We start from the raw sequence: 27,180 nt of genomic DNA on the forward strand, positions 1-27,180 counted from the left end.
ATTTTTTCCGTTTTTGCGTAAAATATATTCCATGGGGAACCCAGTCATATAAAAGCGGAATGAAATAAAGAACTTTATAATAATATAAATTTAACAAGAGAAATATATTATTTTAGTGTAATTTTGTTATGTTTTTATATTTTGTGAAAATATAAAATTAAACTAAACTATTTATATGAAACAATGATAAAATTACATTTTATATTGTAACAAATATTTTATTCAGAATAATATATTTTCATCTAATTTAATGTTAAGTGTAATAAATTGTTACAAAATTTAATATATATATCTGAAAATAAAACACACACACATACATATTTTATATTATAATAAAAAAATTTATCGATGACATTATTATTTTATATAAAAATAAATTTATAAATTTTATTTATGAATAAGAAAGACTAGATATGCTAGGTATGTACATACATACGAGAACGCTAGATATAATGTCTTTTGGAGAAACGTTCTGATTGGTTACCCCCACTATATTTCTTTTCCGTTCCGCTTTTCCGTTCCGCTTTTTCTTCTACGTGGGACTGCACCCTAAGGGCTTCCGCACAAGGTGTTCCTTATCGCATTACGTTACGTTAAGTATAGATCGTAAATTTAACTCCGTACGTAAAATTAAACTTCAGTCAACGCACAGAAGAAATCGTAACGTAAAGACATGTCTTATCTATACTTAACGTAACATAATGCGATACGGAACACTTTGTGCGGAGGCCCTAAGTAATAATCGAACATCAATGGCCGCATTCAGCGGACTCAACCGCTAAGTAGCAATCGAACATGATTGGTTTCTACTTTCAGGTCCGACCAATCAGCGTCGAATTACTTCAGAAAATCTAGTAATGTTGCCCAACTGTTGAGTCTGCTGAATGCGGCCAATGGCTGCGTTCAGCAGGAAAAGCTGCTTTGCAACTGTTGTAAAATTCGTGAATCTGATTGGTGTATGCTCTTAGATTCAGTCAAAATTAAGAGCATACACCAATCAAGCTCACGAATTTTACAACAGTTGTAAAACAGCTTTTTCTGCTGAACGCAGTCATTGGTTTCTACTTTTAGATCCAGTCAGCGTCGAATTACATCGGAAAGTCTAGTAATGTTGTCCAAATGTTGAGTCCGCTGAATGCAGACTTCGGAAACTTGGCACTCCCATTTGGACTTTTCCAAATTTCTTTTTTTTGTAATCGTTTACTTGTTTGTAGATGATTGTAAGATTAATTAAAATGTTTGTCAGATCAGCCTTTGGCTGTAAAATAGAAAATAAAAATGATCGTTACCCATATCAGAGAGAAGAATGAGAGGTGTCACGGTCCGCTTTTAGGTGAACCCTGAAAGCGATACGCCCTCTGTGGACCTTAAAAACGTGCACCTAAACTACGAAGCCAAGGTGCACGAATGATCTCAGAGGGTAACATATAAGGTACACAATTTCTGGTTCTATTCCGTGCTATGTGCACAAAATGTCGGTAGCACCAGTGCTGAATAGCAAGGTGCTTACGTATATCAAATAAATTTTAATATAAATGAGAAATGACGAATTTGCGATCCTATCTCTCTCTCTCTCTCTCTCTCTCTCTCTCTCTCTATATATATATATATATATATATATATATATATATATATATTTTTTTTTTTTTTTTTCTTTTTTTTATGAACAATGAACAGCGACATATTTTTTAAGAACAATCATATGTTTTCTTTACATTAACTAAGTCCTCTTATTACTCTATGCATAAAATTATTAAAGTAAAATAATTGAAAAATGAACATTTTATCAGATATTTTATAATTTATATAAAATTATGTCAACTTAAAGAATCAAATATCTCGTTAACTATTCAATTTTTGACTATTCTATCTTTATAACTTTTTACACGGAATATTGCGAGGAATCGATTTATATAAAAAATTTATTATCAATGATCGAAAATCGGTCATTGATAATAAATAGTTAAAAATAAATAGGTGAAATAGATAAATAAATAAATAAATAGATAAAATAGTTAAATAAATATTTAATATTAATATTTTACATGATAATAGTAAAAGTAATAAATATTTTAAAAACACTTATTTAATCTAATTAATTTTTAAGTAGATATCATACGATGTATGGATATCACACACATTCATGATAATAATAATATTAATATGTTAAATGTTTATTATGTTTACCGCATTCTTCAATCGAACACATGATCGCGTTCGATAGCGTCAGTAGTACCTTAACCTACCGCAACCTACCATGACAAAAAACTGCTTGCAGTCGCCGAATAATTATCGTCGCATTGTCGCGCCGTCGCGTCGTGTAGTAACGTGTCCGCGCGTGTTTCTTTTATCGAGTGATTTTTAATCGCCAACAGTTATTATTCGACAGTGATTAATAGTGATTAGTGATAGAGTCATTAGTAAATTTCTCGTCTCATCGAGTGAGTAAATAAATGTGATTACGTTAAAGTTTATAAAAGAATACAGTTCATGAAAGAAGAAAATCATTCAGTTAATAATTTAGTGTGGATTTCTTGTCTTTTGCAACGTGATATCTACGTTAAATTTGAGAACGTACGATCTATCGGAAAATTCATTTCTCCTTCAAGCAATTACAGCAATACATCAAAAGTCATCGAACAAGGTAATGATAACTATTTTTTGACGTTATGTGAAAACAGATCTCGGGAAGGCAAAGGGACAGTGTGTCAAAGGAAATTCGTGAAAAGAGAGGGGTTTTTAGTGGGTAGGGAGTACCGAGTTGGTAATTCGACTTGGTACTCGAGTCCCACATAACTCACTGGATCGACCGGTGGGTATGCATAAAATGCATTTTTCCCTCTCTCGTAAAAAAAAAAAAAAAATTACAGGTGAGTGAGCGAATGAGAGAGAGAAAGAGACATACAGACAGACAGAGAGAGAATGTATGTGTTCGCATGTGTGTCTGTATGTGTATAGCGACCAGCTGATCGCAGCAGGTGCCCCGCGTAAGCACCCGCGTCTGACGGTGAATCGCGCCACCCTTGCCTGCCTCTTGTATTCGACCCGTCATACGTTAACTACTTCCTTTAATAATTCAAAAACTACGCTTCAAATCAAATTTTGGTAAAGGAAAAATTGTCTTAGAATGTTGTCAGGAATACGTCATTTTACAGACATAACGTTTTACAGGATCGCCCTGTATATACAGGGTGTCGCAGACCACCCATATCGGCCGAATATCTCAAAAACTGAGCGCGGCAGACAAAAATATTTCAGACAAAAGTTGTAAGGTTTCAAGTAGCGCATTACATGGCGATATCAGTATGACCTTGAAGAGTGTTGTCAAGGTCACGTAAAGGTCGCCTTCAATTTTTTAAATGGAACTCTATTTTTTATTGGATATTCTTGTAGCTTATCTCAAGGGCTTTCCAAAACACTATAATAAAATATTTTTCCCTCAAGTGCTTATTGAGTTATAAGGCTTGAAATCATTTCTTAATTTTACATAAACCGTAAAATATCTTGTAAAATATTCATTTTTCAATTTTCTTACCTTAATACTTTTATGCATGAAATAATGAGAGGAATCAATTGGTGTAAAGAAAACACATAGTTGTTTCGAAGAAAATATATGTAATTGTTAATTGCAAATTATCTTATATAAATATTTAATATTAATATTTTATATGATAATAGTAAAAGTAATAAATATTTTAAAAACACTTATTTAATTTAATTAATTTTTAAATAGATATCATACGATGTATGGATATCACACACATTCATGATAATAATAATATTAATATGTTAAATGTTTATTATGTTTACCGCATTCTTCAATCGAACACATGATCGCGTTTGATAGCGCCAGTAGTACCTTAACCTACCGCAACCTACCATGACAAAAAACTGCTTGCAGTCGCCGAGTAATTATCGTCGCATTGTCGCGTCGTCGCGTCGTGTAGTAACGTGTCCGCGCGTGTTTCTTTCATCGAGTGATTTTTAATCGCCAACTGTTATTATTCGACAGTGATTAATAGTGATTAATGATAGAGTCATTAGTAAATTTCTCGTCTCATCGAGTGAGTAAATAAATGTGATTACGTTAAAGTTTATAAAAGAATACATTTCATGAAAGAAGAAAAACTTTCAGTTAATAATTTAGTGTGGATTTCTTGTCTTTTGCAACGTGATATCTACGTTAAATTTGAGAACGTACGATCTATCGGAAAATTCATTTCTCCTTCAAGCAATTACAGCAATACATCAAAAGTCATCGAACAAGGTAATAATAACTATTTTTTGACGTTATGTGAAAACAGATCTCGGGAAGTCAGAGAGACAGTGTGTCAAAGAAAATTCGTGAAAAGAGAGGGGTTTTTAGTGGGTAGGGAGTACCGAGTTGGTAATTCGACTTGGTACTCGAGTCCCACATAATTCACTGGATCGACCGGTGGGTATGCATAAAATGCATTTTCCCCTCTCTCGTAAAAAAAAAGAAAAAAAATTACAGGTGAGTGAGCGAATGAGAGAGAGAGAGAGAGAGAGAATGTATGTGTTCGCATGTGTGTCTGTATGTGTGTAGCGACCAGTTGATCGCAACAGGCGCCCCGCGTAAGCACCCGCGTTCTGACGGTGAATCGCGCCACCCTTGCCTGCCTCTTGTATTCGACCCGTCATACGTTAACTACTTCCTTTAATAATTCAAAAACTACGCTTCAAATCAAATTTTGGTAAAGGAGAAATTGTCTTAGAATGGTGTCAGGAATACGTCATTTTACAGACAGAAGGTTTTTCGGGATCGCCCTGTATATATATATATATATATATATATATATATATATATATACTCTTTCTCCATATATATATGTATATATATATATATTGTGACGTGACACTTGGCGGTCCGTCACAAGGATCGCGAGATCCGACCGAGAATGAATTTGGGCCCTCGTTCTCCCCTAATTTAGGGAGAGAGCGGCTATTGGAGGCGAGATTATACTCGCCTTCCGTGCGTACAAATTTATTTGTTAGCGTTAAGATTAGGCTTAAGAGCGGGCACGATGGGAAACGCTGACGGGATCTCATCCGGTGGCTCAAAATTGAGGAAGGAGTACAGGATACAAGGAAACGGGCGAGCGGAGGCGCCGACTAAAAGGAACACGCCAAGCTAAGTATTATTATTTAATTGCGTCAATAATAAAGTCCACTTAAGACTACCGCTGCCGCCCCTGTAAACATTCACATGCCCAGCAGGTACGGGGAACAATTGAGGGGAAGGTCAACCAGCGGACGAAAACTGACACTGAGACCCCGAGTCGGAGTCATCTCGGCCGGAACAGCGCTAAAGAAGAACATTCTAAATAACGGCGAGTGGCTGCCGAAAGTATCCCTCCTGACGGGCCTCGACGAGAGGAATTATGGAAAATAAAAGAGGAAACGGGGTGCGACAAGCACATGTACAGCCCTGAAGGCCGCAGGATTAAATGGGCCACACGACGATCCTGAGGGTTGCGGAAGCGCCACAGGTGGCCTAGTTGCGCATTAATTTACTAGCGTGATTCCGACGGGCCTTCCGCTCGCCACTGTTCGGCGGACCGGCGAAGGGAACGACGGCCCAAAATCATCGATTTCTCACGCTGATGCCGAGAGCACGGAGAACCGCAAGGAGTCACCGGTGAGACAACCGTCGACCCCATCTGGCCGTCTTTGTTAAATAATTCAGGTAGAATTAGCTCGAACAATGTCGGTGCCGTATAGCTGCCGTCATTAAATTTATTGTGAAATTCCTTTTCTGCGTTCTCGATATTTGCGTCTTAGAGTACGACGGCCGGCCGAAAGACTTTGTTCGAGCTTTCGTAAAATTAAGTGCCCTCTCTCCCAGTTGCGCGCCGACAGTCACTGTAAATGTTTATTTGTATAATTATTACTGTTAGCTGTAAAACTTTGTCTGTTAAAAGTACTGTAACCGAGCTCACCCACAAAGGCGATTGCGATATCCAATAACCGACAAATACGTCGCGGCATCGGCTCGCATATTTCCGAGGCTCAAGTCATTTGATACTTTATTGTTATTGATAGTTTTTCGTGTCTCGATTCAACCGTTCCTGTTAGATACGTTACTAGTCGCTAAATTTTTTTCGTTGAAGCGGCAGATCTGTATAATCGGTTCGCATCTATATTCGCTTCTGTTAACTGCGTGTGCGGCGGGTAGATCCGTTATTATAATTAATTATTTCTATTCGCGAAAGACGGATGTCATTAAAGGAGTCGACACCGCGGTGCTCATTATTAAAAGTTATTTGGGGATTCGTAGCTGCCGAAACTCTAACAAGTCTCGTTTAGCGCGGAATTCCGGGACTTTTCTTGTATACTTTTTTTCTGCCGCGTGACATATGATACCGCGGTGATCGCGCTCGAATGCCGGCCCGTCGCTGCCGGCTAATAATCGGATAATCAATATTATAAAACCGCTTTGCATCTACACGAATCTGTCTGTCATTAAAATTTATTCATATGTTAAATATATTAATTCTTGTTATTATAATATTATGTTTTATTTGCAGCCACCCTGTATTCTCGATCCTTCCTTGTGAACTGTTAACACGGACTCCCCCCCTCTGCCAATTTCGAGACGGGGCTAGTCGAGCGTCCGTCGCGATTTTTCTGAGAATTTTGCATTCTTTGTGTACTGCCGATACGGTAAATTTTATAGAGCGGTGCGGATTACCGCACCTGGCGCCCATATATTTGATTTTGGAGAGAAACGTTTTTTTTGTTATGTAAGGAGATCGCGCCGAAGGTGTGCCGTGGGCCAAAAACACCGGCCACGTAAAATCATTAGCCCTTAAAGAATTAACGGTCACAATATATATGGAGAAAGAGAGACCACAAATCTTATTTACATTAAAGATGTATACATAACTTGTCTTGCATTCATATTTTTGCAGTCATATTGCCGGCACTTTGTGCATATAGCACGAAACAGAACCACAAATCGTGGACATAGCATGTTACCCTTTGAAAAGTTTCATGGACATGGCTATGTAGTTCTATGTCCACGTTTTATGGACATAGAGGCGCTTCAAATACGGGTTCCACCTAAATCAGGGGCATGGCCGCTCTCAGGCTTCTCTCTGGTGCTACCGACATTTTGTGCACATAGCACGGAATAGAACCAGAAATTGTGTACCTTATATGTTATCCTCTGAGAACATTCGTGCACCTTGACTTCGTAGTTTAGGTACACGTTTTTAAGGTCCACAGAGGGCGTATCGCTTTCAGAGATCACTAGAGTTCCTCAACTAAAGGCCACCACACACAAAATTGCATAGCTACATATGCATAACATAAGACTATATGGACCAATGAGCATCGAGTATTATGTTATGTAAGTCGATATGGCGATTTAATACTCGATGCTCATTGGTTCATATGGTCTTATGCTATGCATATGCAGCTATGCAATTTTGTGTGTGATGGCCTTAAGAGTTAGGACAACGTCCGCCATTAATAGGGAACTGTAGCGCGCGCAATTTGAAAGACTTATATCATTCTATTCTATCATGTACATTCTATTAAATAGAAATTTATATTTCATTTATGTTAATAAATAATAAAAAATTATTCTGTAATATATTCTAAGTAGCAAATTTTAACGTTAATGTAATATAAATATTTATTTAACGTTTATTAAATATTTAATATTTCATTAATAAAATATTAATTAAATATTAATAAAATAAATATTTAATAAGCATTAAATAAATATTCATATTACAGTAACATTAAAAAACGTACGTAACAAAAATAAACGTTCTTTTAATGAATAAAAAGGGATATTATCCAATTATTTTACTATTTTAAAAATATCTTTGAAAATAAGTTTGAAACATTTTTTTATACATTTGTTTGCTACTTGGAATTATTTATATTATGTTTTTAACTTATATTATTGTAATTTATTTGTATCTATTTATAATTTATGTTATATTTATTAATTTATTGTTATATTTTTTAATTTATGTTATTTTTATATATAAATTTAAAGTTTTACATTAAGGTTAGTTATATCTCAGTTTTAAGTTTATAAATTTACAATAAAAGAATACGTTTTATTAATAAATATCACTTAATAATCGTTATATGAAATGAAATAGATATAAAAATTAATTCTTTGTTATATTTGAATTATTTTTAATACATACCTATACATTATTTACCGTGACATGTCTCGAATAGTTTTGTCTTCTTTTTTTCTGTCTCTTTCTCACTCACTGCTTCCTTATAAATGGCGCGACCAATCAGAAATCATCACGCGGTGTCCTAACTCTTACTTGAGGAACTCTAAGGCCCAGTTCCACAACTTATTTTAACCGAAGTTTAGCTCGTTAAAGGAGGATTTACATTACGTTCAATGTCCGATGTATGACATTCGATTGGATACAATGGGTTTGGGACGCAATGTAAATCTTCCTTTAACGAGTTAAACTTCGGTTAAAGTAAGTTGTGGAACTGGGCCTAAGGGCCGGTTTCACAACTCGAGTTAACCCGAGTTTAATACGTTAAACTAGGTCCTGATTGGTCCATTCGCCACTTAAACTCGGGTTAACTGGATTGTGGAACTAAGCCTAAGGGATCACCTAAAAGCGGGCCGTGACACCTCTCATTCTTCTCTCTGCCCATATACAGCACAGAAGCTTGCATCAACATTGCTGCAATGTTACAACATAGCACATTGCAGTGTAATGCCGCAGAAATATTGCAGAGATATTATTTTGTAACATTACTTTGGCAATGTTCCCACACGGAACAAAAACCTCTAATGAATGTCCAGTAGACGTCCATCATGGAGATTCGAAACCTCTATTAGACGTCCATGCAATCTCCTACGTCTATTAGAGATCCACAGTTCCGTATTTCTTACTTCCATTCGACATCCATCAGACGTATTCATAGATGTCACTTGGATGTAATATAGACATTAATTAGAGGTTATAAAAATTCGTTTTCAAACGTCATATGCACGGTCTTCTACTCAGGTGGGCACTTGGTCAAAAAAGATGTGTAAATCCGGCCATTGTTTCGAGCATTTGCCGCTGGTGACTACTGGGCTTAGAAATGCAATTATTTTATTTAATAATAAAATAATTTTTTATTAAAACTCGAATTTCTTTATTTTATTACCCATCAAATAATGTATTTTTTATTATGCTCAGATAAGTGTAAATTAGATAAACAAGTCCAAAAATATCTTGTAAACATGAAAGTGGTTTCGCTTGGATTTTTGAAATAGGATTTATTGTTAATTTCGATTTACGGTTTACTGGTTAACATTGATTAAATTTCAAGTGTATTAGACTCTTTTTATTACGAGTTTGAGTTTTTATACGAATAGTGCATTGGAGTAATCTCATTCAATTATAATTTTAAATAATTTATTTGTACATGTGATTGAGCAGGACAGCTATCTATGGCTATTTCTCTCGCACTCCGGCTCATTCGATTGCAGCGCTCGCGGCTAAGTATAGAAGCAATTGCCTGATTTCGAGAGACAGAAAATTTGGAGTGGGGGTAGCGAGTGGCGAGACCTGGGGGCCTATTACGGTTTTTGAAACGAAGTGAAAATAACAAAAGTGAGGAAATTTACTAGAGTATCTACAATTTCATTTGTCGAAATCTAGTAAATCTGTTCACTTTTGTAATTTTCACCTCGCTTCAAGAATCGTAATAGCCACCCTGGGCATCGATCATGTAATTTTGAGCGGAATTTTTCACTTTTCACTTTTCACTCAATGATTTCACGTGAACTTTTTCACGAATCACTGTGCGATTATATAGCTAAATCCGTGAAAAGTGAACTTACCAAAGGCGGAGACTAAAACCTATAGATTACAAAATTACTAATATTACTAGATTTGTAAACCGCGAAAATGATTTATTGATGATTTATTTGTAAACACCATACCTTTAGAAATATAACCAGAGAGAAACCTGAGAGCGGCCACCAGCCTCGACGGGCACATTTCTCGACGCTTGACGCGCCGTCTGACAAAGTGGACGTGAACTATGTCCATTATGCTCGGTAACGAAACATGGTTTGTGTCTATGATATGGTTCATGTCCGAAATATTCAGATGAGATGGACAGTCAGATAAGAACCGATAATCCATCGTTCTGCCTTTGTCTCACCAATGACAGACCACGCGACTGCCACGCGACGAGCTTACGATTTTATCTCTTTTCCCTTCCCCTTCCTCTCATCGCGCTTTTACATTCTTCGTAATTAATTGAGGACAGAAAATGTTAAAAAAATTCGAGCACAGTTAACATTAAATAAATACATTTATAAAAATATTTTTTAGTTATTTTTTATTTATATATTTATATATTATTTTTAACTTTTAGAGTTAATAATAGTAAATTTGAATTCCTTTTTCTCCGCCTCCACCTCTACCCCGGCCTCTACCTCTTCCTCTTCTTCTTCCTCTTCCTCTTCTACCTCTCCATCCTCCTCTTCCCTTCCATCCTCTCTGCGCAGCAGCAACAGCTGCTTGTATCACCGATTGTAATTGTTCTTGCTGCAATAAAAAGTAAATATTATATATATAATAAATTTTATATTACCCTCGAAAAGCGAACTCTGAAACAGCCTCGTGCAAGGCGTCAAATATAATATATATATATATACATATATATATATATATATATATACAGGGTGATTCTGAATAACTTTATGTTTTTGCAAAAACATAATCTTGACCGAATTCTAAGACGATTTTTCCTTTGGCAAAATTTCGTGCAAAGCATAGTTTTTGAATTATTAAAGGAAGTAGTTAACGTATGACGGGTCGAATACAAGAGGCAGGCAAGGGTGGCGTGATTCACCGTCAGACGCGGGCGCTCACGCGGGGCGCCTTCGGCGATCAGCTGGTCGCTATACTATGCACGGACATACATGCGAATACATACATTCTCTCTCACTCTCTCTCTCTCTCTCTCATTCGCTCACTTACCCGTGGTTTTTTTTTTTTTTTTTTTTACGAGGGGAAAATGCATTTTATGCATACTCGCCGGTCGGTCCGGTGAGTTATGTGGGACTCGAGTACCAAGTCGAATTACCAACTCGGTACTCCCTACCCACTAAAAACCCCTCTCTTTTCACGAATTTCCTTTGACACACTGTCCCTCTGACTTCCCGAGATCTGTTTTCACATAACGTCAAAAAATAGTTATTATTACCTTGTTCGATGACTTTTGATGTATTGTTGTAATTGCTTGAAGGAGAAATGAATTTTCCGATAGATCGTACGTTCTCAAATTTAACGTAGATATCACGTTGCAAAAGACAAGAAATCCACACTAAATTATTAACTGAAAGTTTTTCTTCTTTCATGAACTGTATTCTTTTATAAACTTTAACGTAATCACATTTATTTACTCACTCGATGAGACGAGAAATTTACTAATGACTCTATCACTAATCACTATTAATCACTGTCGAATAATAACTGTTGGCGATTAAAAATCACTCGATGAAAGAAACACGCGCGGACACGTTACTACACGACGCGACGACGCGACAATGCGACGGTAATTATTCGGCGACTGCAAGCAGTTTTTTGTCATGGTAGGTTGCGGTAGGTTAATGTACTACTGGCGCTATCGAACGCGATCATGTGTTCGATTGAAGAATGCGGTAAACATAATAAACATTTAACATATTAATATTATTATTATCATGAATGTGTGTGATATCCATACATCGTATGATATCTATTTAAAAATTAATTAGATTAAATAAGTGTTTTTAAAATATTTATTACTTTTACTATTATCTTAAATAAATATTTAATATTAATATTTTATATGATAATAGTAAAAGTAATAATATTTTAAAAACACTTATTTATTCTAATTAATTTTTAAATAGATATACGATGTATGGATATCACACACATTCATGATAATAATAATATTAATATGTTAAATGTTTATTATGTTTACCGCATTCTTCAATCGAACACATGATTGCGTTCGATTGCGCCAGTAGTACCTTAACCTACCGCAACCTACCATGACAAAAAACTGCTTGCAGTCGCCGAATAATTACCGTCGCATTGTCGCGTCGTCGCGTCGTGTAGTAACGTGTCCGCGCGTGTTTCTTTCATCGAGTGATTTTTAATCGCCAACAGTTATTATTCGACAGTGATTAATAGTGATTAGTGAGAGTCATTAGTAAATTTCTCGTCTCATCGAGTGAGTAAATAAATGTGATTACGTTAAAGTTTATACAAGAATACAGTTCATGAAAGGAGAAAAACTTTCAGTTGATAATTTAGTGTGGATTTCTTGTCTTTTGCAACGTGATATCTACGTTAAATTTGAGAACGTACGATCTATCGGAAAATTCATTTCTCCTTCAAGCAATTACAGCAATACATCAAAAGTCATCGAACAAGGTAATAATAACTACTTTTTGACGTTATGTGAAAACAGATCTCGGGAAGTCAGAGGGACAGTGTGTCAAAGGAAATTCGTGAAAAGAGAGGAGTTTTTAGTGGGTAGGGAGTACCGAGTTGGTAATTCGACTTGGTACTCGAGTCCCACATAACTCACTGGATCGACCGGTGGGTATGCATAAAATGCATTTTCCCCTCTCTCGTAAAAAAAAAAAAAAAAAAAAAAACAGGTGAGTGAGCGAATGAGCGAGAGAGGGGGGGAGAGAGAGAGAGAAAGAGAGAGACAGACAGACAGACAGTCAGAGAGAGAATGTATGTGTTCGCATGTGTGTATGTATGTGTATAGCGACCAGCTGATCGCAGCAGGCGCCCCGCGTAAGCACCCGCGTCTGACGGTGAATCGCGTCACCCTTGCCTGCTTCTTGTATTCGACCCGTCATGCGTTAACTACTTCCTTTAATAATTCAAAAACTAAGCTTCGGACGAAATTTTGCCAAAGGAAAAATCGTCTTAGAATTCGGTCAAGATTATGTTTTTGCAAAAGCATAAAGTTATTTAGAATCACCCTGTATATATATACAGGGTGACCCATTTTAACTTAGGCAGCCAAATAACTCGAAAAATAAGCAAGATAGAGAAAAATATTTTAGACAAAAGTTGTATGGTTTCGAGGGGGCCATAAGATGGTATCATTGGTTTGACCTTGAAGAGTCATTTGAAGGTCACGTGAAGGTCACTTCAATTTTTTTAAATGGAATACCCTATATATTTTTGTACATTCTTGTAGCATATTTCGAGAGCTTTCCAAAACACTTTAATTAAGTACCTTTCCGTTAAGTACTTTTTGAGTTATGATGCTTGAAATAATTTCTTAATTTTACATAAACCGTAAAATATCTTGTAAAATATTCATTTTTCGATTATCTTACCTTAATACTTTTATGTACAAAATAATGAGAGGAATCAATTGGTGTAAAGAAAACACATAGTTGTTTTTAAGAAAAAATATGGAATTGTTAATTGCAAATTACATATTTTTTCTTCGAAACAACTATGTGTTTTCTTTACACCAATTGATTCCTCTCATTATTTTGTACATAAAACTATTAAGGTAAGGTAATCGAAAAATGAATATTTTACAAGATATTTTACGGTTTATGTAAAATTAAGAAATTATTTCAAGCCTCATAACTCAAAAAGTACTTAACGAAAATGTACTTAATTATAGTGTTTTGGAAAGCTCTCGAGATGAGCTACAAGAATGTACAAAAATATATAGGATGTTCCATTTAAAAAAATTGAAGTGACCTTCACGTGACCTTCAAATGACTCTTCAAGGTCAAACCAATGATACCATCTTATGGCCCCCTCGAAACCATACAACTTTTGTCTAAAACATTTTTCTCTATCTTGCTTATTTTTCGAGTTATTTGGCTGCCTAAGTTAAAATGGGTCACCCTGTATATATATATATATATATATATATATATATATATATATATATACAGGATGATTCTGAACAGACGTTTGTCTTTAAAAAGATAAATTGTCGAGTCTATTCTAAGACGATTTTCCCTTTACCAAAATTGTCTACGAGGCTTAGTTTTTAAATTATTAAATAAAATAGTTCGCGAATTACGGAACGAGTACAGGAGGTAGACAGGGACGGCGCAACTCACCGTCCGATACAGGCGATCATGTGGGGAGCGCGACGCGATCAGCTGATTGCTGCACACGATGAGTGTAACAATCAGTGTGTGTGTGTGTGTGTGTGTGTGTGTGTGTGTGGGGTGTATTTATGCACGCGTATCCACACATGCACCGTACTCTTTCTCTTTCTCTCTCTCTCTCTCTCTCTCTCTCTCTCTCTCTCTCTCTTTCTCCCTCTTTCTCTCTCACTCTCTCACTCACTCACTCACTCACTTATTCTTACCTTAATAATGAGATTCTTCATACTGCTGATAAATAGCAGTGCCCAGTGTGTTGCACGATAATAATCGTCGTCGACGAGACGTCGTTTCTTCAACACGCAGTCTGACACAAATAAGCGAAGTTTTTTCTTTCATCACTTTCGACACTTTTACAAATTTACTCGCGCACTTAATCACTCACGATTGATAAAAGGAGGAATTTACCAACGGTTACGGTACGAATTTAATAAACGGTTAACGCATTTAATTATTAATTACACACTCGATTAAAGAAACGCGTTAACAGAACGCGATACTCGATGCAAAGCGCGCGACGCGACGACCGACGACAAGCAGGTCAGGTTAGTACTAGCGCGTATTGCTACACGTTTATGTTTGGCAGCGCTAGAGGCGCTAGTACTAAGCTGACCTGCATGTCGTCAGTCGTCGCGTCGCGCGCTTTGCATCGAGTATCGCGTTCTGTTAACGCGTTTCTTTAATCGAGTGTGTAACTAATAATTAAATGCGTTAACCGTTTATTAAATTCGTACCGTAACCGTTGGTAAATTCCTCCTTTTATCAATCGTGAGTGATTAAGTGCACAAGTAAATTTGTAAAAGTGTCGAAAGTGATGAAAGAAAAAACTTCGCTTATTTGACGATGTGTCAGACTGCGTGTTGAAGAAACGACGTTTCGTCGACGACGATTATTATCGTGCAACACACTGGGCACTGCTATTTATCAGCAGTATGAAGAATCTCATTATTAAGGTAAGAATAAGTGAGTGAGTGAGTGAGTGAGAGAGTGAGAGAGAAAAAGGGAGAGAGAGAGAGAGAAAGAGAGAGAGTACGGTGCATGTGTGGATACGCGTGCATAAATACACCACACACACACACACACTGATTGTTACACTCATCGTGTGCAGCAATCAGCTGATCGCGTCGAGCGCCCCACATGATCGCCTGTATCGGACGGTGAGTTGCGCCGTCCCTGTCTACCTCTTGTACTCCTTCCGTAATTCGCAAACTATTTTATTTAATAATTTAAAAACTAAGCCTCGTAGACAATTTTGGTAAAGGGAAAATCGTCTTAGAATAGACTCGACAATTTATTTTTTTAAAGACAAACGTTTGTTCTGGATCACCATGTATAATAAATTATATATTTGTTGTTCCCAAAAATGTTCCAATTTTTGTACAATATAATACAACATTTCCTTGAAGGACTTTACATAATAAAAAAACTTTTATCTGACTTTATCTAATTTTATCTGACAATAAATCTAGTACATTTTAAGTATACAAGATTTTAGTATATAAAACAAAACAATTCTACTTACATCTTGCGTGAGTCTTGCAACGAGTGAGACAGTCTTCCAACTCATATTTGTGTGTACAGTTATAAATGTATTACATATATATTAAATGTACCCGGGAAAAAAAAGTCCATGTCTATTTATATAAAAAATAGTAAAATTATATACAGTCTTATATGATTATACAGGGTTTGTCAAAAGTGTGGAAACCCCTAAATATCTCACAAACGGTGCATTTTAGAAACAAATGTTTCAGGCAAAAGTTGTTTGGTTTCAAAGGGGCCATAAGACGGTACCATTGGTTTGACCTTGAAGAGTCATTTGAAGGTCACGTGAAGGTCACTTCAATTTTTTTATATGGAACACCCTACATATTTTTGCACACTCTTGTAGCTTATCTCGAGAGCTTTCCAAAACACTATAATTAAGTACCTTTTCGTTAAGTACTTTTTGAGTTATGAGGCTTGAAATAATTTCTTAATTTTATATAAACCGTAAAATATCTTGTAAAATATTCATTTTTCGATTATCTTACCTTAATACTTTTATGTACAAAATAATGAGAGGAATCAATTGGTGTAAAGAAAACACATAGTTGTTTTTAAGAAAAAATATGGAATTGTTAATTGCAAATTACATATTTTTTCTTCAAAACAACTATGTGTTTTCTTTACACCAATTGATTCCTCTCATTATTTTGTACGTAAAAGTATTAAGGTAAGATAATCGAAAAATGAATATTTTACAAGATATTTTACGGTTTATGTAAAATTAAGAAATGATTTCAAGCCTCATAACTCAAAAAGTACTTAACGAAAAGGTACTTAATTATAGTGTTTTGGAAAGCTCTCGAGATAAGCTATAAGACTGTGCAAAAATATATAGGGTGTTCCATTTAAAAAAATTGAAGTGACCTTCACGTGACCTTCAAATGACTCTTCTAGGTCAAACCAATGGTACCGTCTTATGGCCCCTTTAAAACCAAACAACTTTTGCCTGAAACATTTTTTTCTAAAATGCACCGTTTGTGAGATATTTAGGGGTTTCCACACTTTTGACAAACCCTGTATATAATATCACATATGATTTTATCGGAGCATACGTTTTTGTATATGCTTAGATATGATGTCCATCTCTGACCATTTCTGATCATAAAAAATGATATTAGATACCTCACGTCATTTTGTACAATTAGACAGTCAGATACTGATATCATATCTAAGCATGTATAAAACCAAAGCAAAGGTTAGTTTCATGTATGCTTTGATATAAATCATATATGATATTATATATAATCATTTAAGATTATATATGATTTTACCTTTTTTTATATAGACAAATATAATTTTTCCTAAAAATTATATCTTGCATTATATATTTAATTAATTATTATGCAATATTTAAAAACAACAGTTATATTTATATTATTATAGAACCTTAGTAACACAAAACATTAGCAAAATATTGGTATACCTTGGCTCAATATTGGTTATATTGGAAATGTCTTGGCCAATATTTCCCAATGTAAAATTAATATTGGTTGTTAACAAAATACAAGTGTTCTGCCAATATTGCAGTGCCTATGATGACCAATATTGGCTACTAAATAAATATAAATGTGTTGCTAATATGGTTACATCCATTATAATACTAATATTGGTTATGAAGTAAATGTAAATGTGTGCCAATATTGCACGTTCACACATTATATGTGAGCTTCGCGCGTCCCCACTAGGTGGCGAAAAGGAAAACACCTAACCCGAGAGTGGGACTCCATCTAAAGCAGTATATAAGGCCGCGGCACAGGTCCCACGAGTCACGACTTATCAGTCAAAGAGTGCGGACTATTATAGCCGCACCTCCTCTATCTTTTGCGAGGAGCTCCAGAGCTCCATAAATTAACCACAGATGATTAATTTTTTTTTTGATGGCGAGTTCCGTCATATATTAGAAACTGACCTATATCCAATGTAAAAATATTTGAGTATGTATATATTCATATATGATATCATATATGAATAAATATTATCAGATCTGAAAATTACAGCACTTTTCTCATATATTTCTCATATACTACATTAATTATATCTGTAATCTTCTTTCTAAGCCTGTCACACATTAATTTTAAGTACCACTTAGCTGCTTCCCTAGTAGCACACTTTATTGGAGCAATATTGGCTAACAATATATATCCAATATTCCCAATGTTGGTGCAATATTGCAAAGTAGACGCGATTTCATTTTGAGCCAACATTGAATTGTAATATTGGACAATATATTATTTTCATCTTTAACCAAGATTGACTAATTATACATACTCAAATATTTTTACATTGGATATAGATCAGTTTCTAATATATGACGGAATTCGCCATTAAAAAAAAATTAACCGTCTGTGGTTAATTTATGGAGCTCTGGAGCTCCTCGCAAAAGCTAGAGGAGGTGCGGCTATAATAGTCCGCACTCTTTGACTGATAAGTCGTGACTCGTGGGACCTGTGCCGCGGCCTTACCCAGTAAGCAAAATGTTAGCAGGTTGGCAGCAAATTCGATCAAAATCCCACACCATAACCATAGCCATCTGTGTCCGCATTAAGCTTTTGTTTTGGTGACAGAGTCTGTAAAACATAACCTGTCAACAAACTGTCGGCAGAAACCGAGTAGGATCTACGCGATGCAATTTGATGTTAGATTGCCAGCAGAAACCGAGCAGAATCTGCGCATGCAACCTGATGGCAAATTGACAGCAGAAACTGCACAAGATTTGCGCTTACTTTTATTAATATTATATAAATGCAACAAAATTGATTATTACAAGTGCTAAATAAGAATATTATCGGCAAGTTAATTACAATTTTCTTCTAAAATAACATATATGTCATATGTTATATCGTAATATATGTTAATGTAATATATGTTATATCGTAGTTATATCTCATATAGCGAAGGACTAATTAAATTAAATTAATAATAAAGTAAATGATAAAAGTAAATGTAACTTATAAAACTGGAGATGTAATTTATTTAGAATTAAATTCTTGCTTTATGCCTCAAATAGGCAGTACATGAATAATTTACCATTTATCATATTGATTCCGATCAGTTTAATATTCTGAATCTCATCTGCTTGTATCAGATATCAGAAATTAAAGTGATAGAAAAATGATAATTAAAATGATAATTACTATATTTTTAGTCTTTTATTCATATTCGCGACTTTATATATATTTCTGACAGAAATTAGATTACGAGAAAGTACAGCTCACGTAGCGGTAAGTGAAGAAACTATCATGCAAACTCTATTCCGTTTCTGCCGTCAATCTGCTATCAGAGATTGTGTGCGCAGATCCTGTTCGATTTTTGTTATCAATTTGCTATCAAATTGCACCTCACAGATCCTGTTAAATTTCTGCTATCAATTTGCCGTCAGTTATATCTACAGGCTTTACTCGATTTCTGCCGATAATTTGACATCAAATTTCATTGCGCAGATCCTGCTTGGTTTCTGCCGACAATCTGTTGTCAAATTGCGTTGCGCAGATCTTGCTCGATTTCTGCCACCAATCTGCTATGATAATTTTAAACAAATCCTGTTCAGTTTCTGCTATCAAATTATGTCAGCAGGTTTTGTAACATTTCTGCTGACATTCTGTTATCATTATTTGATATAACAAATTTTTTATACAATCTGTAATCTTACTGTCGACAAAAATTTGTAGCAGAAATTGACAAAATCTGTTTGAACAGACTTTGCTGACTGGGTATATACTGCTTTAGATGGAGTCCCACTCTCGGGTTAGGTGTTTTCCTTTTCGCCACCTAGTGGGGACGCGCGAAGCTCACATATAATGTGTGAACGTGCAATATTGGCACACATTTACATTTACTTCATAACCAATATTGGTATTATAATGGATGCAACCATATTAGCAACACATTTATATTTATTTAGTAGCCAATATTGGTCATCATGGGCACTGCAATATTGGCAGAACACTTGTATTTTGTTAACAACCAATATTAATTTTACATTGGGAAATATTGGCCAAGACATTTCCAATATAACCAATATTGAGCCAAGGTATACCAATATTTTGCCAATGTTTTGTGCTACTAGGGTTCTATAATAATATAAATATAACTGTTGTTTTTAAATACTGCATAATAATTAATTAAATATATAATGCAAGATATAATTTTTAGGAAAAATTATATTTGTCTATATAAAAAAAGGTAAAATCATATATAATCTTAAATGATTATATATAATATCATATATGATTTATATAAAAGCATACATGAAACTAACCTTTGCTTTGGTTTTATACATGCTTAGATATGATATCAGTATCTGACTATGTCTGATTGTACAAAATGACGTGAGGTATCTAATATCATTTTTATGATCAGAAATGGTCAGAAATGGACATCATATCTAAGCATATACAAAAACGTATGCTCCGATAAAATCATATGTGATATTATATATAATCATATAAGACTGTATATAATTTTACTATTTTTTATATAAATAGACATGAACTTTTTTTTCTCGGGCGTTATTACATGAAAAGTGTGTTAATTTTTTCTTTTTCTTTATTTAATAAATTTTTTAATTTTTCTATTACTTTTAGAACATGAATTATATTGTTTAACGAAAACTAATGTTTCACAAATATTTTAATATATTATAATTATTTCATTGAGATACGAAGACAGTCATATATGTGATACATCCATGTTAAAAATATTAATGTGCCATATATGATGTTTAAACTGAGAAAAGATTTGTGGTAATTTAATATATGTGTCGATTAAGATAAAATATTATGGGAATAAGGAAAATATAGAACAAATATTTGGAATAAGAACAGATTAGGTTGTAAATAAATAATACTAATATCTGGCTTCGCCAATAAGTAATTATATATTAATATAATTCGACCAGAATGAAAAACAAATTGACAAATAAATACAAGTATACATATAGATGTTATTCGCGCAACCAGGTAGTAGCTTCATTTCAAATAACATGTATAACGTTTTTTATTTAGACTTTTATACATAAAAATTTTAATTTTTAATTGTAATTAAACATATATGTACATAATACATGTAAGTGACTTTTTTTGCAATATCACTCTAAGTTTGAGATTCTAATCTCTTATAGTAAGCTGTCTCTTCTGTGTACTAATTTTAGTCTCCATGATTATTTAATCCCACACGGAACTTGACATCCATTGGACGTCCATACAACCTCCAGAACTCCATACAACATCTATGTCCATGGTGGATATTGAATAGATTTCTAATGGAAGTCCATATTATCTCTTATGGTAGATATCTTCTACAAATCCATCATGGTTGTCTATTGGACATCTGTTATGGATATATGACAGGTTTCTACATACAACTATATCTCTAATAGAACTCTATTACCTCCATGGTAGATGTCTTCTACAAATCCATCATGGATATCTACTGGACATCTGTTATGGATATATGACAGGTTTCTACATACAACTGTCTCTAATAGAACTCCATATTACCTCCATGGTAGATGTCATCTACAAATCCATCATAGATGTCTACTATACATCTGTTATTGATGTATGATAGATTTCTACATATCATTTCTCTAAAAAGCAAAAAATTTAATTTTTATTTAAAATTCTTAGCTAATGTTTTAAAAATATACTTATAAATTTGTTATTATATACCCGACAAAAACAGTTACGTCACATCCTCGTCGAATCCACGTATTTTACGTGGCTTACGTGGATGCAGATTTATCCACGAATTATCTACGTGGATACAACTTTCTTTTTTCATTATTACATCGAGGTACTTTATTCTCGAAATATCAATGTATATTTCATGTGGATATTTCTATTGAAATTATGATTAATCATTCAACGACTTGGTAATATTGTAATGTTAAAAGATATTTTATTAAAATTTTTCAATTGTAATTTTGTATCTGAAATATTTCAGAAATATACCTGCATCATGTTTTTTATAATTATATTATAATATTATAATATTTATATTTTATATAATATTGTATTTGCAATATTTCTGAAATCTTTCAGAAAAATAAAAGGTTTGCTAAAAAAAAGATTATATCTGTATGTTTCTAAATATGTAATAGTACATATGTATATAGAATATGCTTCCTCGCTTTGCCACTATGCGGCGCTGCATCAAATTAGCTAACTCGTATTCAACTTTTCGTCATAAAGTGTATATAAAGAACTGATACTAACACGGTCCGAAGTTTATTTTTTCTTTTAAGGACCATCTATGATGGAAGTAATATTGGTGGAGTGGACGGTGGAGTAAGGCGTAAGCGAATGGTTCTTTTCCATTTCGCATTACTCCTAGTCTTACGCCTTACTCCACCGTCCACTCCACCGATATTATTTTCATTGTAGACGGTTCTTTAGTCAGTTTAATTTAATAAATTGATTTAATTTAAAATAATTTGTTTAATAATCTGGATCGCTTGTTGGGATTCAGAATATGGAACAGATTATTTGAAATTAAACGGATAAATAGGAGATAGCCTATTTATTGCGTATATTAAAAATAAAATATAAATAAAAATAAAATTATTCCTATGGCCGAATGTATTTATATACTTTTATAAATGTCCAAGATATTCACTTATCAAAAATGAAAAAAGTAATATGTCTCGAAAGTTCATGAAATTTTCACATAGATTCCACGTAGATTCTAGTACCGTTTTTGAGCGGATTATCCACTCGAATATCCACGTGGATTCAACGATATTAATCTACGTGGTAATAACGTGGATTTCACGTACTGTTTTTGTCGGGTAAGAACTCCACAAAATATCTATAGTTACTCCATACAACGTACATATGACATCCATGAAAGCTCGACAAAATATCTATAATTACTCCATATAACGTATATCTGACATCTATAAGAGCTCCACAAAATATCTATAATTACTCCATATAACGTACATATGACATCTATGAATACGTCTAATGGATGTCGAATGGAGGTATGAAATGCGGAACTGTGGATGTCTAGTAGATGTTTACGGGACGTTTCATGGACATCTAATGGACATCTAATGGAGGTTTCGAATCTCCATGATAGACGTGTAGTGGACATCCATTAGAGGTTTTTGTTCCGTGTGGGATAATTTTATCCATATTTCTTATTGTATATAACATAGAACGTGTATTTAAATTCGAAGTTTAGAAAAAAAAATTTATTTCTCGTTGACATTATTAAGCATGACGTTAAGATTGCACTCACAGTTAAAAAAATTGCATAAATGAAAGACTAGCAAATCTTATCACGGGGAAATCTATATGTAGATTTCCTTGAAGTGTATGAATGTGTATGTTACGTCTCTTTTTCTGTAATTATACGTTTATACTAATTGTATTTTTATAGACGTCTCTTTTGATTGTGATTTGTTCAAAATCACTGTTATATATTTTTATGTGATTTGTTATATATTTGTTATATCTGCACGATATTCATTTACATCTTTCCCTTTAATTATATATGAATATTCAATTATATATGAATATTCAATTATATATGAATACCGTGTGCCAACGAGTAATGAGACAAACATAAATGCATTTCCTTAAAATATTTATATTATTCGTATCTTAGGATATCATTAATAGTAAGACATTTAAATATGATTTCCCAATTTTATGGCATGCTTGCATTATAACTTTTTGTTTTATTTTTTTGTCTTTTCGTGATAGATTTGATAGTCTCACAAGTAAACCTACGGAAGTGTCATTCACCGATTTGAATGAAACTTTGCACATTTGTAGAACTATGAAAAATATTTGATACGTATTTTTTTTATCGGCCAAGGTTCGCTCTGAAGGGTTGAAACTACCCTTTAAATGTAAAGGGTGGATTTTATGCACCAGGTGGAATAAGTTGAATGTTTCAAGAAATTAAATACTTATAGCGGGTTTTTGGGATCGCTGAAACTGAATCTGTTGTTAAAATTATGGAAATCAAAATGGCCGATCCAATATCCACACAGAAAAAAATAATGGATATCTACTGGATATCTACATATCCATTTAATGTCCATATCCACTATGGATAACCAATAGATATCTAAAAGATGTCTAAAATGTTTATATCTCCTGAATAACCAATGATGATATCCATTGAATATCCATATAAAATCCCTATATCCATATCTACTGAAAATCTATGGAAGATACCCACTGGACATCCATATAAAATCCACATATCCATATCTACTGAAAATCTACCAAAGATATCCATTGAACATCCATATATTGTCCACATATCTATGTCCACTGAACATCTACCAAGGATATCCATTAGACATTCATATAATGTCTACATATCCATGTCCACTGAAAATCTATCAAGGATATCCATTGGACATCCATATAAAATCCACATATCCATAACTACTGAAAATCTACCAAAGATATCCAATAGATATTTATATACTTCCACGAGCTTCACGCCTCGCCGCTAGGTGGCGAAAAAGAAAACGCCTAACCCGAAAGTGGGATCCATCTAAGACAGTATATAAGGCCGCAGCACAGGTCCCACAAGTCACGGCTTATCGGTCAAAGAGCGCAGACTATTATAGCCGCATGTCCTCTAGCTTTTGCGAGGAGCTCCAGAGCTCCATATAATTAACCGCAGACGGTTAATTTTTTTTTAAATTCCGTTATATATGGTATCTATATACAGAACATTAAATCAATATCCATTCAAAAATAAATATCAATATATACGTAATAAATGTATCTATATATAATAAATATCCACTGAATATTGTATAGATATTTACAGGATATTGGTTTACATATCCTGTAGATATTTATGGAACATTGAATAAATGTCCACGCAGAAATCTGATGAATATCCAGTATACAATGGTCCAGTATGCAATGGATATCTACAGAAATATCCACTAAATATTGTATGAATATCTAATGGATATTTATGTAGATATCCTATGGATATTTATGAGATCTCGAATGGCGGACATCTGGATATCTAAAGCACGTCTAATAAATGTTTCCTATATATTCGTGGATATCCCTAATGCCCATTGAGAATATGTAATAGATATCTAATAGATATTATTTTCTATGTGGGTATGGCTTCCAGGTACATAAAAAAAATGTTCTGTTCGGCCCTGTAGGGTATGGAAATATTGTAAAAAAATGTTAAATTTGAATTTTGGTGTTTCTCAAGGTTTTCGACATCGCTGATCACAATTCTGAGATCAGATTTTTGAAATTTTACGCAAAAACAATGTTGCCAACGTAAGCTGTCCTAAATGAATAACAGCAGTTACATTCATGCATAAAACTTTCCTTTGGCGTAACCCAGAGCTAACGACGTGGACATAGAAAGTTATGTAGCTCCTCTTTTTTTTTATAGTTTTTTTTGTACTTTGTATATTTTGTATTTTTTTGTATTTTTTTAAATTTTGTATTTTTTTTGTATTTTTGTATTTTGTTATTCCTTACAGTAGTTGAGGCCTGCTTTCTGTTATGTCTTTTGACAATCGGTTTTTTATGCATTTTGTCCTTACAAATGAAAAGAAGAATGAACAAAAAAAAATAAAAAAGTTAAAGAAATTAAAAAACAATATAAAATGAAACAGATTTTTTGTTGTATTTTTCAACTTTGTTATTAATTACATGAGAAACTTTGAGAAACACCAAAATTCAAATTTAACATTTTTTTACAATATTTCCATACCCTACAGGGCCGAACAGAACACTTTTTTTATGTACCTGGAGGCCATATTGGATCGGCCATTTTGATTTCCATAATTTTAACATCAGATTCAGTTTCAGCGACCTTAAAAACTCGTTATAAGTATTTAATTTCTTGAAACATTCAACTTATTCCACCTGGTGCATAAAATCCACCCTTTACATTTAAAGGGTAGTTTCAACCCTTCAGAGCGAACCTTGGCCGATAAAAAAAAATACGTATCAAATATTTTTCATAGTTCTACAAATGTGCAAAGTTTCATTCAAATCGGTGAATGACACTTCCGTAGGTTCCGTAGGTTTACTTGTCCGACATTTATGCAATAATTTTAACTGTGATTGTGATCTTCTATGACATTGGGAATTGCATATTTCTTTTTCCCGTTATTGAACAGAAAATGTCAGTAAATTAAAAATCAGTTTTAAATTAATTAGTACAACAATCTTTAAGATACATTTAACGATTTTTAAGATACTAATAATATAAAAAAATGAAGGAAATATTTTCGTACTTTTATGTAAGTTACAATATAAATTTAAAGTACGTTCTATGTTACTTATTTTCTTTATTTTATAATATTTTAATCTTTTTATAAAACTTTACTTATTTGACAAGTTTTTTATTTTTCTTTTAAATGTATTCACTACCTTTGCAGCGTGATTATTGTATCGCGTACGGGAATATATTTTAACTGTCATTAAAAATTTTAACGCTTGCATGCGGTGATTGTAACACATATCATTTATATCAAACCATCCGGCATGCATTTTATTCGTTGCATACATACTTTCATTCGCAATCTTCTCAAGAATCTGTGTGGATGCCCAATGATGTTGCCACGTACGATTGAAGCTCATCAACTGTGTTTTAATTATATTTATAAAGAGGTTTGTTGGTCGTTAATTTTGTAACTGTTGGAGCATCCTCGTCTGCGTTGGGATATTCACGGTATTCAATGTATCTTTCATTTGGCGTTGCGTCCTCCATTGGCGTTTTTAACATTGTTGTACGACAATTCTCACAATTATTTTTCTCAATACATCGTCGTGCGACATACCCTGCAAAATATGTTATTGCATTATCATCATAATTATTAAGTATATTTACATTATTTATGTCCACATCATATTTCTCGAGAATGTCTGAATGTCAAGTAATTCTGTTACTAAATCGGCATCATCAACATCGTCTTCAACATCATCAACAGCAACATTATTTGTATTCATACAATTTTCAACCGTCTTAATAACTTGATTCGGTTTATTAATGAGAGCTTCACTTTCAGAGCATTGCACATTGTCTTTATCGCTTGTCTGAATGTAACCAGTGGATAATATATGTCTAATTGATAGTCGGACCATTCTTGCAGTTGGATTTGGATTAAATCCTCCTCGTTGCCGAAGTTTTGAAAATAAATGTTCCACTGAATCCTGGTTGCATAAACCTGTTGCAAGTTCAAATTCTTCATTTTTACTTGCAAGTTCTTTATACAGAGCAAGAATTGCTTGTGTCGTAATGATAAAACCTTTGAAACAAGGAACTTGATATATTCTGTCCGAAAATTTTGACCATCCTGAACACCACTGCACAAAGTTTGACAACAGATCTTCAATATCTGGATTTTTCCTTGATAATGATCGTTTTCCGCCGAATGTGACATTAAAAATGTAGGAGCATCAATTACGCTGTTCATATGCTCTGCAAAATCAGCTGTCGCTTCCCAT

General features: G+C 33.8%; 1 protein-coding gene and 1 pseudogene across 1 annotated transcript in view; both read right to left on the minus strand.

Annotated features, from left to right (window-relative positions):
* Window positions 1-27,180, minus strand: part of LOC145965809 (cilia- and flagella-associated protein 91) — a 174,982-nt gene that overhangs the window by 70,527 nt on the left and 77,275 nt on the right. The window lies entirely within an intron of this gene.
* On the minus strand, window positions 1,103-27,047 carry LOC145964906 (uncharacterized; annotated as a pseudogene).

Source organism: Camponotus vicinus, unplaced genomic scaffold, assembly GCF_025532165.1.
Source record: "Camponotus vicinus isolate PSW18456_S1 unplaced genomic scaffold, iyCamVici1.0 SCAF_14, whole genome shotgun sequence".
NCBI classification, from domain to species: domain Eukaryota; kingdom Metazoa; phylum Arthropoda; class Insecta; order Hymenoptera; family Formicidae; genus Camponotus; species Camponotus vicinus.